At 45.5% G+C, this 23,928-nt stretch overlaps 1 protein-coding gene across 8 annotated transcripts in view; it reads left to right on the top strand.

Annotated features, from left to right (window-relative positions):
- The window catches only part of LOC142580110 (FMRFamide receptor-like), a 1,221,375-nt gene that overhangs the window by 500,011 nt on the left and 697,436 nt on the right, over positions 1-23,928 (top strand). The window contains exon 4 of one of the 8 annotated variants that reach the window (XR_012827562.1): positions 719-2,093. The exons of the other annotated variants lie outside the window; for them this stretch is intronic. The gene's annotated coding sequence lies outside the window, so the exon portion shown is untranslated. Of the gene's footprint in view, positions 1-718; positions 2,094-23,928 lie in introns of those variants that run through there. 8 annotated transcript variants of the gene reach the window in all.

Genomic DNA, 23,928 nt, shown 5'->3' with positions numbered 1-23,928 from the left:
CCATATTATGATTTTGTCAGGACATAATTGGTGCGAAAACAGGATAAGCTACTAAAAATAAGTTTTCCAAAACCGTAAAAAATGCGGGGAGAATAGATATTGGGCTATAATTGGCAACGTTATGCTTGTTCCCCTTTTTGTAGAGAGCTATTACGCGAGCCGTTTGCATTTTGGAAGGAAAAACCCCTGTCGAAATACAGAGATTAAATATGTGTGTTAGTGCTGGAGTAATCTGATAAATAACATATTCCACTGGTTTTATTAGCATGCCATCTGCGTCGCAGCTGCGGGTCTTTCTTAAGCCAAGGAATACTGTGCGGACTGCTGGTTCAATAGTACCTGCTAAGAAAAACGTGCTTGTAGTTTCTGAACCCAGAGTTCGGCAAGCAGCGGGCGATCTGTCGTTGAAGACTCTGTAAACGAAGTAAACATTAAGAACATTGGCCATATCCTCCCCACTGACCAAGTTTCCTTCATGGAGCACCTCCCTAATTTGTTCTGTTCTCGGATTTCGACCTATCAATGAGTTTATTTTATTCCATAAAACATCTGCTCGTTTTGAGCACAAAGTAAATGTTTGTATGTGATACAGCTCCTTTGATTTTTTCATTCCTTTACTTAAGGCATTTCGGGACTGCTTAAAAGCAATTAGGTCCGCCTCGTCGCGCGTACGCGTGAATTTCCAAAATAATCTGTCTTTTTTGTCAATTTTACGCAGGAGTTCGCCACAATATGCATCCAGACGGTCCTGAACGTCCTCTCGTCGTGCTTTCGCATCTGCGGTCAGTTGTCCTCCGACAGCTTCACGATGAGGCAACTGCTGGTCACCTTGGTGCCGCCCGCACTTATGATCGCATCAGGCGCCGTTTCTTCTGGCCTGGCCGACATATTGTCGCACGGAGACGCTCCGTGCAACGATATGTTGCTCGCTGCGACCAATGCCAGCGCCGCAAGCGGCCAGCTGTGCTACCTGTCGGTGTGCTTCCTCCTATCGACATTTACGCCGAGCCATTCTTTCGCGTTGAGCTCGACCTTCTTGGCCTCATTCCAACATCGACATCAGGCAACAAGTAGGTCGCCGTCGCGACCGACTACGCGACGCGATACACCATTACCCGCACCCAATCAGCTGCGCTCTGGATGTCGCCGACATTCTTCTTTACGACATCATGTTGCATCGCCGTGCTCCTCGGCAGCTTCTGACCGATCTAGGCCAGTGCTTTTTGTCTCGCGTTATCGAGGACATCCTACGTTCCTGCTCCACCTTCCACAAGCTCGTAACTGCTTATCAACCGCAGGCGAATGGACTCACAGAACAGCTGAACCGAACTCTGACCGACATGCTTTCAATGTACATCTCCGCCAATCACGCCATTATTACGCTACTTTGCCGTATGTTACTCACGCCTACAACTCGTCATGGCATGACACCACTGGCTACTCACCATTTTATCTTCTGTATAGACGCGAACCTTCTCTGCCTATCGATACTCTAATTCCCGCTTCCATAAGCTCATCCATTACATACGTTCGCGACACCATAGCGCGCGCCGACACAGCTCGCTAGGTCACTCGTGAACGGCTCACAAACGTCCCAGGCTCCTGAAAAAGCCCTGTATGATAGTCGCGAGAGAGAAGTTTGTTACTCCGCAGGTGCCCTCGTGCTGCTGTGGTTTCCGCCCCGCCGCATCTGTCTCTCCGAAAAGATATTGTCCTAGCTACTGCGATGGTTCTTAAAGTGTGCTATATCGTCACAGACGTTACATACGAAATCGACCGACTCGTCAAGTCAGCGCCGTCTACGTCACCGCCCTCTGCTTTCGTGCACGTTCCAGGACATAAGCCGTACGTAACGGGCCCCTCTGGTTCGTCATAGCAAGCACCGGATCGGCGCTCTCGCCCGGGGTCGTAGTGTCACGAGAAAGTGAAGAGGCTGCTACTGTCCGTCGGACGAAGACGACGGCGACGAAGTGGCCAGAAGCATGCGAAAGCACTGCATCTGTCACCACTGCTTCTGGCTGTTGTAACCTTGTATGTAGTTTAATTTCTAAATACACGTTACTCCCGTACCAGTAAGCACTGGCCTGCAAATAAAGGGGGGTACCTGTTTGTTTTGCATTGAAGGTGTCGGGCGTTTGTCTTTTTATGCGGACACAACAAGAATATCCATGGCGGACCAGAACGCACGATCTCTCTGCAGGTGCCATAGCAACAATTTAGAGAACGCATTTTAAAAGTTCTCGCTGTGTCACACAATACCAGCTATTTTTTTAACGTGTGTTCTCTATTGTTTGATAACGTAATACGACAATACCCGTAATAACACATTTGCCTTAGAACTGGCACTGTCTAGGCCAGCGAAGGCGCGAACTCTTGCATAGTTAAAACACGTTGGCGGGCTAGTTGGTTAGAATCCATGGTAGAGTGTATAAGCGCGACTGGACGAGGACGAAGAAAGAAACAGTGTCTGTGTATGTTTCTTTCTTCGTCCTCGTCCAGTCGCGCTTATACACTCTACCGTGAACTCGTGCACTCACTTTTTTTTTATGGGGTTTTACGTGCCAAAACCACTTTCTGATTATGAGGCACGCCGTAGTGGGGGACTCCGGAAATTTCGACCACCTGGGGTTCTTTAACGTGCACCTAAATCTAAGTACACGGGTGTTTTCGCATTTCGCCCCCATCGAAATGCGGCCGCCGTGGCCGGGATTCGATCCCGCGACCTCGTGCTCAGCAGCCTAACACCACAGCCACTGAGCAACCACGGCGGGTGCGTGCAGTCACTGTATGGTACGCCGCAGAAATGGAGAAAATCTACATTCTCAGCGAAACTAAGAGACGCTATTGTAATATTTTAGATTATATATGTACATAACTCTGGCAATAAGAATAAGTGAAGGTTCTGGTCACTTCAGATGTAATGATCGATGTGTTGATTTTAGGTCACATTGCATGTTTCCGCACATTTACGACGCAAAAAAAATAGATACAAGTTTTCAGTGAAGAGCAGAGTAGTGAGTACAGTTACTCAGTAATGAGTAGTTTTATTTTTATTTTCATTTATATATTAGGTTGTGCTTCTACTTGATCTGTCAATATACATTTTATCTTTTATGCGCTGATGGCGTTTTGAGAAATGTGAAGTTTCTTGTATAAGGGGGGGGGGGGAGGTTCTGCTTAATAACCTCAATTACGCCTTCGCGCTTGCACAAGTGCACGAACACCTTGCAGGAATCTCGCTGCAGACGTAGGTGCAGCATACGTAGGAGGATTTACCGCGCACTACGATAAGGCGATCAGTTTATTTTGAAAGTGTCGCTCTAAGCCACATATTGGGCGATTAGAGAAAGTTGCTGGCGTTTTTATTTGCGCCATATTATTTAAATAATTCTCACGGAAGCAATCTCGTGATGAAAGTCGATGTTATTGCTATTAGTATGTATTGAAACAATGTAGCGACACACCGTATTGCCACCGCCGAGACGCGCGCCATGTAGGAGGCACATCTCTATCTCTCTGAACACACTGTTCCATCTAGTGGCCACGTGCGCGAATATATACTCGGACAAGACTGTGTGAGCGTATATTGTAAGGGTTGGGGCCGGGCATGAATTAGGTGGTAGCTGGCCCATGCCGTTGTCCGACTCATCCGCGCTGAGGACGTTGTTGAAGGGGAGGACTTGTTCTCATTGAGAATGAGGAATATGGGATTTATTTAGACTATCTACATGAAGGGTGGAAAACGTTACATTTCATCAATCTAGCATGACTGAAAGAGAATGCACACCAGCCGTGAACGGCTGCCTAAAAAACACTCGGTCCTACCTAAACGAGAAGAAAGGGGGGTTAACCGAGGGGCCCGATTTTTTTATTAGTCATATCATAAGAAGCCAACAAACACTGACACCAAGCACAACATAGGGGAAATTACTTGTGCTTAATAAACGAAATGAAGAAACGATAAAATAATGGAAATTAAAGTGGATGAAAAAGCTTGCCGCAGGTGGGAACCGAACCCACAACCTTCGCATTTCGCGTGCTATGCTCTACCAATTGAACTACCGCGACGATGTTTCCCCATCCACTTTCTTGGGGATTTATGTGTCCTAGTAGAACCCTGGGAGTGTTAGCCAGCGCCACCACTCACAGACCTTGGCAGCAGCCGTGGAACGTCCTTCTTGCCGCAGGCGTCACGAGAACGTGATCTTTTTGGGTGAAGGCAACTGGTCAATAAACCCACATATGCTACCTGAAGGCATCAATGTTGCCGGATTCGAGACCCTCGTTATGTAATAAACGAGAAGAAACGGGGAATCACTGCTCGTTTGCAGCAAATAAGAGGCTTGGCGACTGTTAGTGTGACAAAATGGAATTTTAACCTTGACTCTATGATGGATCCATGAGGACACCTAATCTATATTGAGGAAAAGGTCGTTTTTAAGTGTTGGCTTAGTGCAAAAAATTTTGTGATGGAGGTTCAAGCGGAAGCACTTGCGGCATGACCGAAATAACGGTAGACCTAAATTAGCTTTTTATGAAGAAACGCTGGTGCAGCGAAAGTAATTAGAGAGCACATATCGAGCAGTGCGGTTCTGAACAGATTCGAGGGCGGTGATTAACGCGGAGCCAGATGGGTCCCAAACAGAGCAAGCCTATTCATGTTTTGACGTAACTAAAGTTGCGTGAAATTTATTCTTTAAAAATCGGTCTAACAGAGTTAGCACAAAAATAGCTTGAGGGCACCGTAAGCAAGACGACTGATATTTAAAAAGATAAACATGGACATGGTTAGTTCTCGCGGTTTCGTGACGTCGCCTGAAATAAAGGCCAAGTGGGCGCAGCCTAAAAACTTCTCACCAATAGTCGAGGGCTAATGGCAAAAAAAAAGATGGGGAATGATAAATCAATATTTTTCTTTACTTCGGCTTAATTGTGCATAATTAGCGTGCGCAGGCCATATTAAACGAGCAGTTCTTGTGGTTGTCCCAACGTCGCCTCAGCGACAGGTGAAGTGGGAATGGCTCGAAAAAATTTTGACCAATCGTGGAGGACTTGTCGCACAAATTGAATAGGAAGCAATTGGAATAGCTTTAAGCTGCAGCTCCCCAGAGGCACAACATCAAGCACCGTGTGGGCACTTAAGCACCGATCAGAGTAATGCACATAAACGTGTTTTTTGTCCTTTTCATCCCTTGCGCAACTGTATTGAGCCCATCCGCACCACTGGAATTCTGGCGCTTTTGGTGCAATCCTTTCAGAGCCGTCCTTTGACAATATTGTGGCTCTCGCTTTCTGTGAAGCCATACGACCTTGCAATATATATGTGCTTTTACACTATTTACCTAGTTTAGCGCTAGAACGTTATCGAGTGAGGCGAGTCTAGCAGTGCTATATGAGGAATTAGAGGGCAGTAAACGGTATATAATAGGGCTCAGTGAAGTTAGGAGGAAAAAAGAATTACCCACACTGCTAAAAAGCGGGCATGTCCTGTGCTACCGGGGATTACCAGAGAGATGAGAACTGGGAGTCGGATTCCTTAATAATAAGGATATAGCTGGTAACATACAGCAATTCTATAGCATTAACGAGAGGGTGGCAGGTGTTGTGAAACTTAAATAAGACGTACAAATGGAAGGTAGTACAGGTCTAGGCCCCTACATCCAGTCATGATGAACAGGAAGTCGAAAGCTTGTACGAGGACGTGGGATCGGCGATGGGCAAGTCAAAACAAAATACACTGTACTGATGGGCAACTTCAACGCCAGGGTAGGCATGCAACAGGCTGAAGAAAAGTCAGTGAGGGAATATGGCATAGGTTCTAGAAATAGCAGGGGAGAGTTATTAGTAGAGTTTGCAGAACAGAATAATATGCGGACAATGAATACCTTCTTCCGCAAGCGGGATAGCCGAAAGTGGACGCGGAGAAGCCCGGATAGCGAGACTAGAAATGAAATAGACTTTATACTCTGCGCTAACCCTGGCATCATACAAGATGTGGAAGTGCTCAGCAAGGTGCGCTGCAGTGACCATAGGATGGTAAGAACTCGAATTAGCCTAGATTTGCGGAGGGGACGGAAGAAATTGGCACATAAGAAGCCGATCAATGAATTAGCGGTAAGAGGAAAAATAGAGGAATTTCGGATCAAGCTACAGAACAGGTATTCGACCTTAACTAAGGAAGAGGTCCTTAGTGTTAAATATATGAAACGACAATCTTATGGGCATCATTAAGGAGTGTGCAATAGGAGTAGGGGGTAACTCCGTTAGACAGGATGGATGCCAGTAAGCTATCGCAGGAGACGAAAGATCTGATCAAAAAACGCCAACGTATGAAAGCCTCTAACCCGACAGATAGAATAGAACTGGCAGAACTTTCCAAGTTAATCAACAAGCGTAAGACAGCTGACATAAGGAAGTATAATATGGATAGAATGAACTTACTCTCAGAAACGGAGGAAGCCTAAAAGCAGTGGAGAAGAGACTAGGAATAGGCAAGAATCAGATATATGCGTTAAGAGAATAAAGCCGGCAATACCATTACTAATATGGATGAGATCGTTCAAGTGGCTGAGGAGTTCTATCGACATATATACAGTACCAATGGCACCCACGACGATAGTGGAAGAGAGAATAGCCTAGAGGAATTCGAAATCCCACAGGTAACGCCAGAAGAAGTAAAGAAAGCCTTAGGAGCTATGCAAAGGGGGAAGGCAGCTCAGGAGGATCAGATAAAAGCAGATTTGTTGAAGGACGGTGGCAGGCTGTTCTAGAAAAACTGGCCACATTGTATACGCAATACCTCATGACTTCGAGCGTACTGGAATCCTGGAAGAACGCTAACATAATCCTAATCCATAAGAAAGGGGACGCCAAAAATTTTAAAAATCATAGACCAATCAGCTTACTGTCCGTTGCCTACAAAGTATTTACCAAGGCCATCGCAAGCATTATCAGGAACACCTTAGACTTCTGTGAACCAAAGGACCAGGCAGGATTCCGTAATGGCTACTCAACAATAGACCATATTCCCACTATCAATCAGCTGATAGAGAAATGTGGGGAATATAACAGACCCCTATATATAGCTTTCATTGATTAAGAGAAAGCGCTTGATTCAGTCGAAACCTCAAAAGTCATGGAGGCATTATGGAAACAGGTTGTAGACGAGCCGTATGTAAAACTACTGAAAGATATCTATAGTGGCTCCACAGGAATAGTAGTTTTCCATAAATAAAGCAACAAAATTGCAATAAAGAGAGGCGTCAGGCAGGGAGATACGATCTCTCCAATGCTATTCACAGCGTGTTTACATGAGGTATTCAGAGGCCTAGATTGGGAAGAACTGGGGATAATAGTTAATGGAGAACACCTTAGTAACTTGCGATTCGCTGATGATGTTACCTGGCTTAGTAACTCAGGGGACCAATTGCAATGCATGCTCACTGACCTTGAGAGGCAAAGCAGAAGGGTGGGTCCAAACATTATCTGCAGAAAACGAAATTAGTGTTTAACAGTCTAGGAAGTTAACAGCAGTTTGCGATAGGTAGCGAGGCACTGGAAGTGGTAAGGGAATACATCTGCTTAGGGCAGGTAGTGAAGGCGGATCCGGATCATGAGACTGAAATAATCAGAAAAATAAGAATGGGCTGGGGTGCGTTTGGCAGGCATTCTCAGATCATGAACAGCAGGTTGCCATTATCCCTCAAGAGAAAAATTTATAACAGCTGTGTCTTACCAGTACTCACGTACGGGGCAGAAACCTGGAGGCTTACGGAAAGGGTTCTACTCAAATTGAGGACGACGCAACGAGCTATGGAAAGAAGAATGATAGGTGTAACGTTAAGGGATAAGAAAAGAGCAGATTGGCTGAGGGAACAAACGCGAGTTAATGACATCTTAGTTGAAATGAAGAAAACGAAATGGGGGGGGGCATGGGCAGGACATGTAATGAGGAGAGAAGATAACCGATGGTCATTAAGGGTTACGGACTGGATTCCAAGGGAAGGGAAGCGTAGCAGGAGGCGGCAGAAAGTTAGGCGGGCGGATGAGATGAGATGTTTGCAGGGACAACATGGCCACAATTACTACATGACCAGGATAGTTAGAGAAGTGTGGGAGAGGCCTTTGCCCTGCGGAGGGCGTAACCCGGCTGGTGATGATGATGATGGTGATGATGATGATGATGATGGCTCTATTTACCAGGTCAACACTGTTGCATCATCTGCGGTAAGGAACGCCTCACTCCGCAACATTTCTCAGCAGCCACATAAGTGCCGATGGGAACACTATCAAAATAAGACATTGACATGCCCATTTTGGCTGGTATAGTCACCTACTTTTCTAAGATACCAGATTATTGCTTGAGATGAGACGGCGCCTCTATTATGGGGCTTCCGAACCTATGCGTTCTGACTGAACCTTCTTAGGTTTTGTTTCGGCTCATATCTGTGGATGCTGAGAGTAGCACATCCTTTAAGAACTGACAGATTCACTTTCCACCTAAAGAACTTCTGTGGACGGTTGGATAGCTAAACACACATCTCGTAGGAATGAAAAAAAAACCTGGAAAAGTTTGTTGCTGAAAAAGCAAAACAAGAAGTGGTCACCGAGGTTTTATCGGTTCTAGGAGAAAGGCTTCCTAATATAGAAATCAGAACATTACTCTGCAATTATTTCCACTCTGGCAGGATTGCTTTGCTTGCTGATGGGGAACGTAGCTTGGATGTGGTACATGACCGAATTAAACGCAAGTTGATAAATAAACATGGGACCTTTATTCTTCCCCCGATAAGATCACTCTCGCTCGAAGAAACAAAATTGTTAGACGTAATGTTACACACCGGAATTTCAACAACTGCAGAATATTACCAAAATACTTTGACTCGCTTACATATACACTAAGCCTCTCTGCAATGTCGACGACATCGCCCAAGGGCCGCACATTTGGCGCGATGTGCGTGGAAGATCCCGTCCAAAAATGCTTTGCAACCACAAAAAAAAAATGTTTTTAGCCCGTCCAGCATCAACCGGTGAAAATTTCCAGGAACGAGGATTTAAAGTTTCGGAGCTGCTGACACATAAGAGGGAAGTTTATAGTATGGGAGTGGACTTGGAGTTCCCCTAAAGGTGGCGCTACGGGAGTTGATTCGTGATATACGTTGTAGCCAGAGCCCTCGATGACAGCAATGTCTTGCATCACGTCAAATAATACTACTGCACAGCGCGCAACATAGGAAATATCCGCGCCTTCCATGTCTTTGCATTCTGGCCATGTAGTTGGTCCTTTAGGCGGAGAGGTAAAGGAGGGTGGCTAAATCATATACACAAGAACTAGCAACACCGGTGTGTCTCCAAATATCAATGGTATGTTCACAAAAAAACACGAGCTTGGTGCGTTAATAATTGTTGCAACGCCGGCACACTTCTGCTCACCGACATTTGGCTTTTAGATAAGGTATATGGGATTTCTAATCAGGTTCTTTTGAAAGAAGGGGTATGGTGTCTTCTAAAGTTATGATGCAAATAGAATTAGTGGAAGCTTTCGGTTGCTGTTATTCTTCTGTAGCGTGCCTCATTCCTAATGGTGAAAAAAGAGACTCGGTGTAGTGTTTTCATGCGATAAACTTTACGAACGTTTGCTGCAGACGTTTGGCACAGCTCTCAGTCATTCCACAATTTCCTTTAGTGATGACGGCACTTATGCGCTACTTCAACTTTCCTGACGTCGTCTGGTCGAGTACATGCCGTTTTTTCTACTGTTTGTGCATTCGACTTGCTTTATCACTACTTATTCACGCTTTTTCTTTAAAAAAAGTTAGTTTTTTTCAAAATCACTTATCACAACCGCATCATCATTTCTATAGTTGAAGTACTAATGCTATCCGATATTGAATTATCGCGATTCGTGCGATTTGCCGCTCGAATAAAAATACTTCATTTGCCACCTTGCGCAACAATATCTAATGGTAGGACTGGAGATAAAATTGCAGTTATACAGCTTTACTAGCCCATTGCGTCTAATTAAAAGCAATTTGGCATCAGCATCATACAACGCACGCAATTATCGCAAAGTCAGCTTCCACAACCAGTAATTTATAGCATAGACAAACATAAGCAATAGGTGTAGTATAGCATTTTATCTGAAAATAGCATTTTCAACATGTAATAATAAAGATAAGGCATACATGTCACTTAGCCCACGATTCTAGCGGGCAAAATTGTCAACAGTTTATTTTAATTGTTGTTAAGAAACGAAGGCAATGTAAAGCGCAGACGCTGTTCACTAAACTTCAGATCTGGATGTAAAGCAGGGTTTGGCTACTGGCTAGTTGGTATTCCACTGTTTCAAACATCACTTACAGCACTAACATAGATAGGGACAGTCTACAGTACAGTATACAGTATATTGTTTGTTCGAAAGGGGTTGTGTACAAGATACCCCTGAAATGCGGTCGCTCTTATATAGGGCAGACATGTAGATGTCTTAATTTTAGGTTGCAAGAACATAGCAAAAAAAGGGCGGGAAGGGTTTCTAGGTGTCCATTGCGCACAATGCGGCTATATCGCGCTTTTTTGAAGATACCATCATCTTAACGAGGCGTCCTAATGAATGCACTAGACTTATTGAAGCAGCAGTGATTGCTGAAGGGGAATCGGTTTGTAAGCCGTGAATTGCACTAACAGATTCAGAAATGGTTTTTTTGAGGTCGCTCATGCGCTCTCGTTCATTTTAAGGCAGCGCTCATGATTTCTTTAAATTTTGAATGGATACTTGGGGAGGGGGGCGCCTTTGTCTAGTTGTCTGGGTATATATGCGAGTTACTCAAAATAACAATCACTTGGAAGTCAGCGCTTGCCTTCGTCGTTCTTTTGGTTCCTGTCTACGTACGCGCTATAAGTGATGTTTGAAACAATTGCAGGTAAAACCCAAGTCTCGTGATGTCTTATTTGGTAATGCGATATACTTTGCTCTAGCTGTGCCAAACCCTCCAGATTACGTAAGTTTCTTTTTGCGTTTATTGTCTAAATTTTGCACTTGGCCGATGCTTATGTAAGATATATACGTTTATTATCTGTTTTTTTAAGTCGGCGTTTGGAGACTCATACGCTGTATTATAAATGGAATGGATATATATTTATATTCAAGTGAATTAGGTGCATATTAGGAAATGTTGCGGTTTCGTATACAAGATCACAATAACTTGAATGACAATAGAATAGTGAGCCATACGCAAGCAAAAAAAAATAAATAAATTAGGGGGTTTTACGTGCCAAAACCACTTTCCGACTATGAGGCACGCCTTAGTGGAGGGCTCCGGAAATTTCGACCACCTGGGAGTTATTTAACGTGCACCTAAATCTAAGCACACGGGTGTTTTCGCAAATCGCCCCCATCGAAATGCGGCCGGCATGGCCGGGATTCGATCCCGCGACGTCGTGCTCAGCAGCCCAACACCATAGCCACTGAGCAGCACCGGGGGTCGTACGCAAGTAGTCTTATTCTTCAAGTTGGCTGATAAATGAGACGTGTAGCATGTATTCCAGTGTATCAATGATCTGAGCTTTTCTTGTTACTAAGCGATTTCTATGGTGCTCCCAGGACATATTAGTCGATAATGTATGTCCGAAACACTTGAAACTCTGAGCACTTTTTATATCACGAGAGTTACAAACTATTGTTGGGTGCGAAGGCAGTAATTTATTGTTTGTCTTGCATATTACTATCTTAGTTTTTCTTCCATTAATCTGCACACAGTTCGACTCGGACGGATGCTGTAGTGATGGCGTTGTTTCGTTATGCAGTGATACTGAATATTAATATCTGTATAGAAAAAAAAAACATATGCTGGTATCATTTGCGTAGTTGATAAATTTTGATTTAGAATCAATGTACACTATATCAATAAGACATTATATGGTGTGTACAATCATGCCCAGCATTTGATTCTAGTAATATAACAAGCTCAGTCACGCAAGGGGTTTAAAATAATCCACAATTCCAATGAGTCCGGCTATGCGGCAGTTAATTCTGACTGGATGCGTTTGTGGATAAATTCTGTGGAACGCTTTGAACAATTAGTGCATGGAAATACCGCCTTTTTTTTTATTCTATTGAGACTCGTCGCACACATTTTAATGCGATAGCATAACAGGTGCATGCGCGTCGCCCGCTTTGGAGGCATCTGCCAGAGACAGGGCCGTTGAGAAGGATTCGCGATACAGCAACGTGGCGCACACGCTTCTACGAGTGAGCGCGGCACGCGTGCCCCAATGGTTAAAGCACTGGGATGCTGTTCTGGAAGACAGCGGTAGGACCCTCCACGGGCTACACATTTCCCTAGCGCGTTACAGACGAAATGTACACACTTCGTAGGTGTCTAACGGCTGTGTTGAGCGCATGCGAGCTCGCCACAGTTTGCACGACATCGCCCGTTTCGAAGATGTACGTAGTAGAGAAACGTGACTTTGTTTGTGAGAGTGTGCAAGGCAGCGGTCGGGAGATGGCACAATACAAGGGCTAGCACTGCAACGTTCTGACCGTGTTTCTTCTACACCGTGATCTCGCACCCTTTTTCTCTGGGCTAGCTACAGATGGTTTTGCCAGTTGCAACGGTATTCATCATTTTTCTTATCACAGCTCCGGAGTTTATTAAACGATGTAGTTAAAGAACATCAATAAATTGTCCAAGGCAGTGTGGCAGCACGTGGTTCGGTAACATCAGGTAAAACAACTTTTTACCTCCTCAGAAGGAGCTCGCTCGTGCTACCAACCTCCTGCCGCTGCTTAGGAAAACATCTTGCACGTCAAGTCAAGCAGCAAGGAAGAGCTAGATATTACCCAATGCATTTCGACAAATCCAATAGCATTGAAGTGGCAGATGAAAAGAATGTGCAAGAAGTGAATATTATACGTACTTTTGATACCATGGCAAAAAAAAAGAATTGAGTTGATATTGCCTCCGGTCGACAGCCCGACAGCTTCTGTAATCTCGCTGGCAGCCTAACACCGTAAATTTAATTTTGAGGTACGTGTCAGTCTGCAATGTTATTGCTCAACCAAGAAATGCATAAAGAGCTAAACAACAAACGTGAACGAGACTTCCGAAACAAAAGAAGTAGAGTGTTACGTACCGAATCAAGGAATCGGACAGAGCGTTATACATGTAAATTAGACATGGCAGCCCTTCCCTGTTGTTTGTCTCTTTCACCTAAATGAGAGGGCTGTAATGGCCGACCGAGGCTGCGCCGCTGAGGCAGACAGAAGAGTGCAATTGTTTGTGTGGTTTAATCATAATCGCAAGAAGTAATTTCTTTTTTTTTTTGCTTTCGTAAGTCAACGTTCGCACTCAATGTGGACCCATTTACGAAACAACCTATCGGTTCTGTCAATTCTATTTATTTCATCACTTTTTCATTGGCGCAAGTTTATTTATTACATGAAAAAACACAAAATAGATTTAGGGATAAGGATCAATTAAAAAATTCAAAACAATAATGCGTCAGCACTAAGGATCTACACTACGTAGAGCTCCAGCCTCTTCAATTAAAATTAGGGTCAATTTCAGTCTTTCTGAACTGATAAATATTGGGCCATGTATTCTCAAACATACACGGGCAGTGCTCGAATATGAATCGACCACACGGGACGCCCATTAATGGTGGAGCACGCATACTCAAACTGAAGGCAGTTTTACGCAACGAAGTGTTTCGCGTCGTTGAAATGAGGCGACCGTAATAAATGACAGGGTAGAAATGAAGAGAAAGCACGGGGAATGCAGGAGATGGAAATTCAAGGCGATGAGCGAAACGAGAAATAGATGAAAGCAGAAGCCAACGTATCCGGCAAGTGGACTTGTCTTTTTCAAGGCGACATATGCTTTCCTCAGCACAGTGTATATGGGTGGGGTTCTTCGAAAGGGGGCGAGATGGTAAGGCGGGTGGGCGAGGTTTGTTAGCGGCGAGAGCGTAGAATTGAAAGGAAAGATGCGCTACTCATAGTCCCTGGAGGCATGCGAGATGGCTCCGCGTGTCAGCCGCCTGATGTGTACCTGTAGGTTGCTCCTTCCGTGCAAACGGCCTGAACGACGGAGGGGGGGGGGGACATTATCTGCGCCGCTGGACGTCAGTGAACGATCGTCTCTCTGAAAAGATGGAATAAAAGAAGCGGCAGAAATGGTGCCCGTGAAAAAAAAAAAGATATAAATAACAGAACGAAAGGAATTATTGGAAGAAAAGCGAGGTGGGAGGTTGAAATATTATTGGCAATTCGATAACAAAAAGCAAATAAAGAATCGAATAAAAGATAACTCAGTGCTGTTGCCTACAGTTCTAAATTTAGCATACGGAATAGACCATAAAGGTTCCTTTGAAACGTTTATGCTTATTGATTGCAATGTTTTCAACTTATGGGCCAGGTAAGTTCTCCGTATTTTCTGTCTTGCGGAAAACAGAAATTTCACTACTATATAGAGTTTAAGTTCATCAATGTTATAACCTAGTTGGTTGAAATGCTCCATCACGGCGTTGGCAAGCTCTTAGCTGTGTCCGCGCGATGTCTATTTAACCTGACGTTTATTAATCGTGCCGTTTCACGGATATATTCTTTCTTAGAGAAGGAACATTGAAGTATATAAATTACATCGGAACTAGTGCAACTAAAACTGGTTTTGAGTTCGTGTGCATGGCTACATGCGGGGCTTTTGACTTTAAGGTCACGTTGAAGGTGCTTGCAGGTTTTGCACCTAGGGGGACAAGATGTTTTTTATCACGGGGGAAGGAGGCTGGTGAACACCATTCCCGACGATGGAGGCGGGACGCCTTCCCGCCTCCTTCGTCTTCATACAAGATCCCACAATATTCAAATGGGCGCTTTCTCACCACCTATACTAAAAAGCTTGCTGTTATTATTTTCGCCATGCGTTCATTTTTTTTTCGTTCTCACCCACTCTTTTCTGTAACGCCTAAGCCTCCTTGAAGGTAAATAACTGAAATGAAAATGATCACAACCGGAAAAGTGTCCTGTTGTGCTAAAGCCCAAGTCGAGCTGAGTTGAAGTAGAACAAAAGAGAAGCCGGTGAAAACACGGCAAAGTTCCAAAAGTGCCTGTGTGCCTCAAAAGTGAACAACTTCGCATGCGCGGCGACGGGTGGCCCTCTGCGGCGCCCATTAATCGTCGAGGCGAGCGCTCTTACTGAGGTCCCCGCAGTTCGTAAGCGTGCTGGGTTCCTACTTGATAAGGATGCTCACCTCATGGGCATTGACCAAGATAAATTGCCCACTCGCACTGAATGCCGATCGTCGTAGAAAGCGAACAAGGCGTACACGCCTCGCAAAATGAGCTCCCATTTATCAGCCAGCGTCCTCGGCTGCGAGAGGACCGAGGACGCTGTCGGCTGATTAAGTAAGCGGCTCTTTTATTGCAGCCACGGGGGGGAACCTGTCTTTCAAGATCTCTTCTCGGTGCGTTCCTTTTATGATAACGCATTCACGACAAGTGCGCAATCAATCAAATATTTATTGAATGAGGCAGCGCCAAAATTGATGCTTTTGTTCACGAACGAATGCGAGAAAATTACGCTGAGCGTGTTGGACAAACATTGACCAAATGGACCAAATGCGAAAAAAGGCGCAATCTTCAAGCCTCTAAACTAATTTTTTTGTTATGACATCAATATAACTAATGCAACATTTCGCAGAATGAACTATAAAGCCAATGATACATAGTGGTCATCGCAGTAAATTGAAACTCCGACAGTAACTTCTACTTTAGTATTCGTATGGAGAAATAAGAGGAATTATGTTTGAATTTTGTGAATATGCCGTCACAGTATAAGAGATAAAGCCCTAAATTTTGAAACATTCCTTACCACAGCCTTGATCGTTGTTAGGCCACATCACTTAAATTTCACTATGATCGTGGTTAGAGCACATGTCTTAAAGAATTGTGGCCACATGGCCACAATTCTTAAACCAGCCCACATTCCCCAATTCTTTCCTAGTAGCAGATACCGCGGCGAAGACAGAGTGTAAAATTCCGGGTGAATGTGCGAGGACGGGACAAAGAAGGTGAAAAACTCGTACCGTCCTCGCGGAGTTCACCCAAAAGCTAATATGTGCCAGCAAGCCCAGCTAGAAAACTTCTTTACGCATTGCGACATTTTACTGATTTCGGGACCGGCCTAAGTCGCACAGAAAGAGCATATAATGTTTTTTTTTGCATTTCTTTTTTTTGCCGCAACGAGTAAGTAACTGTCCTGGTGTCCTTCCTGTCATAGTTCTGTCGATCATTGCCCTCGTCTTAATGCGGGCGTTACACACACGATTGTATCATAAGAGCAATTATTGCTTGTTGACTCTATTTTGTTGATACCCCTGATGTAACTCTTCGGAGAACTCCAATTTGATGCTAGACCTGCCAAATGTTTTGCGATACATTGATTCGGACAATGCACTCGCTAGGATCTGCGTTTTTTTTATCATATGCTACAGGTACGCAAGAAGACACTCACTTACTTGGCTTTGCAAATCTTCCACACCATGGGATTGCTTACTGTTTATCGAAAGACTGGTTTATAGCACTCGTAAACTACAAGTTTAGCAGCATATTGATAGCACGCAGCGTTTAGCATGCTGTTTATTTCATTGAAAGACCGTAACATATTGTGATGAATCGTTTAAACAGGCCCGGTAATATTATTACGATATCATTGAGCGATGCTCAAGAGACGAGCCGCCGCGAGAACGACGATGAAGTAATTCGGTGCCCTTGGCGCAAGCGAGTGTCGGCCTGACTGCCTGGCTCCAGTGTAAATAGCCTTTAAATAGCCTCTTTCGTCTGTGTCTTTCCACACGTAACATTCTGGTGGAGGTTAGCGATCCCCGTCCTCACCACGGAACTCCGAAATGGTCGGTACATCGAGCTTGTCACCATGCCTCTCGGTGACGAGCCCACCTCTGCAACGGCTTCGGCTCGTCCGACTGTTCCAATCTTCATGGTTGCCCCACATCGCGACCCAGGTGTGTTCTCTGGCCTGAAGGGACAGGTTCTTGACGACTGGATCAACCTCTATGAACACGCCAGTGCTAATAACAGGTGGGACCCAACGATTATGTTCGCCAATGTCATCTTTTATCTCGGCTACACCCCACGCGAGTTGCACCAAACGCACGACGACGAGATAACCAGTTGGGACTGTTTAAAAGAAAAGCTACGGCAACTGATCGGCGATCCCATTGGACGAAAGGTTGCCGCGAGAAAGGCTCTTGTGTCTCGTGTTCAGTGACCTACAGAGCCGTACGTTTTCTACATCCTCCACGTCTTGGCTCTATTCCGCAAAGCTGACCATAATACATCCGAAGCAGATAAAGTGGCACATGTGCTAAAAGACATCCCTGACGACGCTTTCCATTTGCTTGTTTACGGCAACGTCTCGGCTATCGACGTCATCATAAAGGAATGCCGTCGGCTTGAACAAACTAAGAGCCGCCGTATCTCACACCACATTATGCGGCTACCCAACAATGCTGCTACGTCGATATGTGAGAGTCGACCGCGTCAGACCACCACCTGTGACGACGTCGCCTGTATTGTTCGCCGCGAACTCGAGGCCGCCTGTTCGCCAGCTTTCACCACGACGCCTCCCGATCCGCCAGCAACCACCATCACGATGATTGAGGCCGTCGTGAAACAGCAATTTGAGAACATGGGTCTGAACTCCGTGTGTTCCACGTTTCAACCCCAGCGTTCCCCAGTTCTCTAGCGGCCCTCCTCATCCCCGGTGGTCCTTTTTTGCCACATCTCGCCGCAACCCGTCCGAATGGCGTACCCCTGGGGCCGTATAACGTAAAACTATTCCAATATGTTTTTATTCCAATCTCCTGACGTCAAATTTCCGTAACCACCAACGGAAGCCTCGGGCGGTCATCCGCAGAGTTGTCTCAACAGACCAATCAAACGTTCTCCTCGTTCATAGGAGGTCACTTTTGTTTGCTTGAAAAACGAATAACATTGCCTACACTGAGCGGCTTGCCTTATCTAATGGGCTCACAAGAGGAGAGGAGCACGATCAAGTGGAGAGGGATTCGATGGGGCCGAGCCACTGCAGTGAAAATCGGTAACCGGATGAAGAGGGTGGTGCTGGCGTCTTTGATTGGTCCGCTTTCCTCTACATAGCTTGCGGTGGCTCGTCGATAATCGCGGCGGCATGCAACGGAAGCTTAAGGAGGACGCTAAAACAAATCATCAGCAAAGAGGAGTTGGCAGAACGAGGTCGTAAACGTGCTGAACGTTCTTGAAAACGTTACACGGCCACGCAGAAAGCTTTAATACACGGAAATAAACCCATGCTCTCAGGCAGGGGCGAGTAGCCAGTGCCTGAGCGATTTGCGGCATCAATCTTTTATTCCTTTCGGAACGGGGCAGCCTGCGGCTATTCAGAGAAAAATTTACTTTGGTTCGGCATATTAATGCATATTTAACGCGTACACGTGATGTTGACGTGGTGAGTTTCCGCGATTTTCTGACGCCGCGTGACAGCCAGGTGAAGTGGGTGCAGCCCTAAAACTTTCGACCAATAGTCGAGGTCTAACGGCGAAAAGGAGTCGAATCAAAAATAACTATTTTTCTTTTGTTCGGTGCAATCATGCATAATCCTAGTGAACACGCCATATCAGATGGAGAGGTATCGCGCATTTAGTGACGTCGCGTGACAGACAGGTGAAGTGGGGGCGGTCCAAAAAGATTGTGACCAATCGCGACCAAACGTGACCAAACGAACGGCCTCACTCAGCGTTTGAACCGCACCCTTACAGACATGCGATCCAAAGACGTTTCGGACAACCACCGTGGCTGGGACTTGTCTCTACCTAACGTTAACTTTGCGTACAACTCTTCCCATCTCGAAACTGCTGGCTTTTGTCCGTTTTACCTCTTGTATGGACGCGAACCGAGTCTGCCACTAGACACTGTGCTTCCGTTGACCACAGCTTTAACTAGCGATTATGCCCGTGATGCAATCGCCCATGCTGACCACACTCGCCAACTTCCGCGCGCTCGTCTACAAGTGTCTCAAGACAAAAAGAAGCAGCATTACGACCTCCGTCGCCGTGATGTCCATTTTGTACCCGTCACCCTCTTGTTGCTTTGGTCACCATCGCGTAAAGTTGGCCTTTGTGAAAAATTGCTTTCTTGTTACACAGGCCCATATCGCGTACACCGCCAAGTGACCCATGTCACCTATGAAATCGTTCTAGCCACGTCCGCTACGTGCTCCGCTGTAACAACCAGTGACATTGCCCACGTCGCCTGACTGAAGCCTTACAACGCTCTACGCGCTTTGTATATTTAACAGTACCGTGACGGCGCTTTTGCCGCCGGGGGGTATATCATCGAGCGATGCTCAAGAGACGAGCCGCCGCGAGAACGACGATGAAATTGTTCGGTGCCCTTCGTGCGAGCGAGTGTCGGCCTGGCTGCATGGCTCCATTGTAAATATCCTGTAAATAGGCTCTTTCGTCTGTGTCTTTCCATACGTAACAATATGATTTTCTGAAGTGAAGAATGAAGAGTATAATGCCACGTATGGCTTCCTTTTGTAAGCGATGTAATGCGCTAGTGAAAAAGGCGTAGCGCCCGTACGAAAACCGTACAGTTTTTTTTGTTTCCAAGTCAACAAAAGTTAAAAATATGATTCGATCTTACTTACGATGTCGAAGCGTTCTATTGCGATGTTACGTTATGTTTAAAAAATACGGTGACTTCTAGCTCATAGCTGCTTAGCGCGGAACATAGAACACGTTTCGCGGACGCAGGTGTGTTTCCAAATGCTACAGACGAAAACATAGGTGATGTCTCGCTATAGGCCGTGTACAGGCAATTATTAAGCAAGCTTTTCAAGCCGAATTTATTGCCAATAAAGGCAATGACGTAACATTGAGATAAACATCTCCTTTGTGACCTGGCGTCGCACTGATGTGCATGTGACGTACACACAGGTGCTCATACATATGTATATTTATTATGAACGAGAATAAAGGCAACCGAAGGCGCAGATTATTATCAGTCTACGCATAAAAAGCGAGCGAGGAATGACATCATCAGTACAGGGATAATTATGCAGTCCTTGACTAAATTACAGAAATAATAAACGAATGTAAATGAAAGTGGATGCAAAAAAAAAAGCAAATAGCCACAGGTGGGATAGGAACCCACGTCTCCGTATTACGCGTGCGATGCTTTTACCAACTGAGCTACTGCGGCACCGTTTTCAAGTGGGAGTGTTAGCTAGTGCCCCAACTCGCGGCCACAGCAGTGCATGATGACCATCCTAATTACCGCATGTGTCACGCTGCTTGTGAACATTTTCATTGCAGGCAACTGGGCAATAAATCCACACATACTACCTGAAGGCATCAAAGTTGCCAGGTTCGTGACCCTGGGTATGCAATAGACGAGAAGAACGACACACAAGGGCCATTGACCATGTCGGGGCCATTACGGGTTTGTTTCACTGCCCTTTCCGGTTAAAATTGAATTTCAGGAAAATACGTTTGGTGTAATTTCTTGTTACAGCGAAAGCTGCATATGACTAACTTTCCGTAGTTTTCTTCGGCGTCCGGCATCAGAAAAAATCATCATGTGGGCCGAGCGTGGTGATAGTGCAGAAAGGGTCCAAGCTCAATGGCACATACGCCTGTGGAAGGGACTTAAATATTCTCGGCGCCAACTGCGCAAACGCCTTAGTGCCACTGCTTCCGCGTTCGTCGTCGTGATTGTCTTCCACAGCTGACTCTGTTGCCGCTCATCATTACAGCGTAGAATTCTCTTCTGTTGTCGTAACTACGAGGACGCGTCTACGGCGGTATGAGGCATTGATTAAGAGGATGGGAGCCACTAAAGAGCAGCGTTATCGATGGGGCGGACAAGTATAGTTCGTACACCCGAACAACATGCGTACGAGAAGTGCTGGAGGGAACAGCAACGAGAATGTGAACGGCGCCGGCTCAAAACGACCGCCGACAAAGAACATATCCGCGATGCTGAACTAAAACGACAGTCGCAAGCTCGGGCACCTCCGAACGAACAACGACGCCAGCCTCGTAACGCAATACGGCGGTCTAACCCATTACTGTTGCTCTATCCCCATGATACCCATCACGCATCACCGGACGTGCATTCATTTAATTCTAGCCAAGAACCTCTCAAGGGTGGCAGTCGAACCACTGAGTGTATATCACAGTGATCATAAAGTAATCGTGGCTACCCTGAGAAAATAAAGAATCTCATAAAACATCAACCACTGTCGTTACCTAATCATCCATTCAAACACATCAACTCCCATCATCTGACACTTCAAACAAATGACAACCATTTTACTCCATGAAGATGAAACGGCAGCGAAAGCTGACGACTTGTCAGAGGTCTCAAACGAAAAGCAAAGTGCTTTCGCTGCCATTCCATCTTCACAGAGAAGAAGGGTTGCTATCTTTTTTTTAGTTTTAAACCTAAATGTACCCAACTAAACTAATAAAAAACGCGGAAGGCCAAATATAAGGGATCAGAACACTTATTCCGTGTCTTCAGGGAGAATGTATACATGTGACTGCTGTTTCGTGTGACTCCGTAATACGTTTACTGATTCCGAATATCTCAGGAAACGTGTAGAATTTAAGTCCTGCTGAATATTTTGCGCATACCTTACAAGAGACCAACTAGTATTCATGGAGACTAAGCATTCACATTCTTTTTTTTTTCGGCAAACAAATTTATAATTAGACAACCTCACCGCGCCGTTTTCGTTTTTGAATTGAGGTTGAGTGTTGTACTACTACACATCGTTCATCCAACATCGCGCGACGTGCTGTTCCTGTGTTTTATTAGTGTCAAGGTCATGGTATGCCATATGCGAGGTCTGTTAGAAAGGTATCCTACCTTTGGCCGAAGAAAAAAAAAACTGGCTTAAATGGATCGTTGGAAATCTAGTCACCCTCAAAGTAGTCTCCTTCGGACCCCACAAACTTCTCCCAGTGGTACTGCCATTGTTGGAAGCATTCCGAGAAGGCCTTTTTCGGAATGAAGTTTAGCTCAGCCTTCATTGCAGCCATACTGTCTGAAATCGCGCTCCTTTCAATGGCCTCTTGATTTTGGGAAACAGCCAGAAGACGGAGGGGGCCATATCAGGAGAGTAACGAGTCTGTTGGAGTACATAAGTCTGGTTTTTCGCCGAAAAAGGGTCTGAATCAAGAGCGAGGAATGTGCAGGAGCATTGTCGTGATAGATGAGCCAATTTTCTTCTGACCACAACTCCGGTCTCTTGCGCCGCACAGCATCACGTAGGCGACGGAGGACATCCGTGTAGTATTCTTTGGTGATTGTTGGACCCTGTGGTGCGTACTCGTGGTGTACCATTCCACGGGAGTCAAAGAAAGCAGTCAGCATCACTTTGACGTGGCTGCGCACTTGACGGGCCTTCTTTGGTCTTGGTGACGTGGAATGCTTCCACTGTGACGACTGGGATTTGGTTTCCCGGTCGCACCCGTACACCCAAGGCTCGTCACCAGTGATTATGGTGTTCCTGAAGTCAGGGTCACTGTTTGTGGAATCCAGCATGTCCTGTGAGACTTCAACACGAAGTTGCTTTTTCTCCACCGTGAGCAGCTTTTCTCCAATTTCGCTGCAAGTCTCTTCACGGCCAAATCTTCGGTCATAATGGAATGTGCCGAAAAAATACTGATGCCCACCTCTTCCGCAGTTTCTCGGATAGTCACACGACGGTCCCGCATCACGGCAGCGTTCACTTCGGCAATACCCTGGTCATTCCGGCATGTTGATGGCCGACCGGAGCGGGGTTCACTCTCCACCGATGTGCGGCCGTCTTTAGAACGGTTGTACCACTCCTTAATCTGTGTGCTGCTCAGAGCATCGTCACCGAAAGCCGTCTGAATCTTCCGAATGGTTTCCACTTGGCTGTTGCCCAGTTTGTGGCAAAATTTGATGCAGTAGCGCTGCTCCAGTAGCTCCGCGATTTTTCTGGCAATAAAAAACCGACGAGAGCACTGCACACTACTTCACTCAAACGCTGCCTCTCAGCGACTGACGCTATCAGCAGGCGGGAAAAAATTCGCACATGCGCACGAAGGTTCAAGCTCGGCCTACGCAAGCGCGCTTGTTTCATATCCATCGGATGTTCGCGAAAAAAGTAAGTTTGGATCCTTTTCTAACACACGCCGTACAATCACCTTTCTGTTGTTTATTTTAATTTACAACATCCTCAGCTCACCGAATGTCCAGTTGTGAATGGCGCTAAATATATAAGTTGATCTAAATAACCATCTTTATTTTTTTTTATTACGGACTCGATGCAGCCTTTATATGACAGTTATATAGAAAAAAAAAGTTCCCATTCGATTCAGTATTCGATGGTCATTTTTTAAATGCGTAACATTTCTATGCGTACACAACGAGGAAACTCGTCCGTCGGTCCTTCACGCAAGACGAATCGCTATAGAGAAAATAATGCATGAAAAAAATGAGTTAGGAAGGACAAATATAGACGGTGGTGTGTTTCGACCCTTCGACTTCACGCATATATATAAATGTATGGCGATGTGTACTTAATTGTTTATAGGGCGACCGCGTTATACCCTCTAACAAATGTTATCGCCCAGCGCAGGACGCGTCTTCACATATAGGAAGTTTCTCGAAATTTATCGATGTTTCTACCCATTGTCTGATGTCACCGAACCTTGTGTAAGCTGAGTGCATGAGCGACCCGAATTGTGTAGCATTTTCTGGAAAACATGCTGGCACCAGCGATTACTCTGGAAACTTCGATTACTCATGTATAAAAGCCGGAGCGCTTGAACCACAGAACAAATTTTCGACGATCGCCGACTGTGTTCGCGGGCTGTCGTTGTACTCTGAGTGTAGCC

The sequence above is a fragment of the Dermacentor variabilis genome, chromosome 4, assembly GCF_050947875.1.
Source record: "Dermacentor variabilis isolate Ectoservices chromosome 4, ASM5094787v1, whole genome shotgun sequence".
NCBI classification, from domain to species: Eukaryota; Metazoa; Arthropoda; class Arachnida; order Ixodida; family Ixodidae; genus Dermacentor; species Dermacentor variabilis.
Note: the sequence above shows the minus strand (reverse complement) of the source record. Positions and strands in the feature narration are given on the sequence as shown.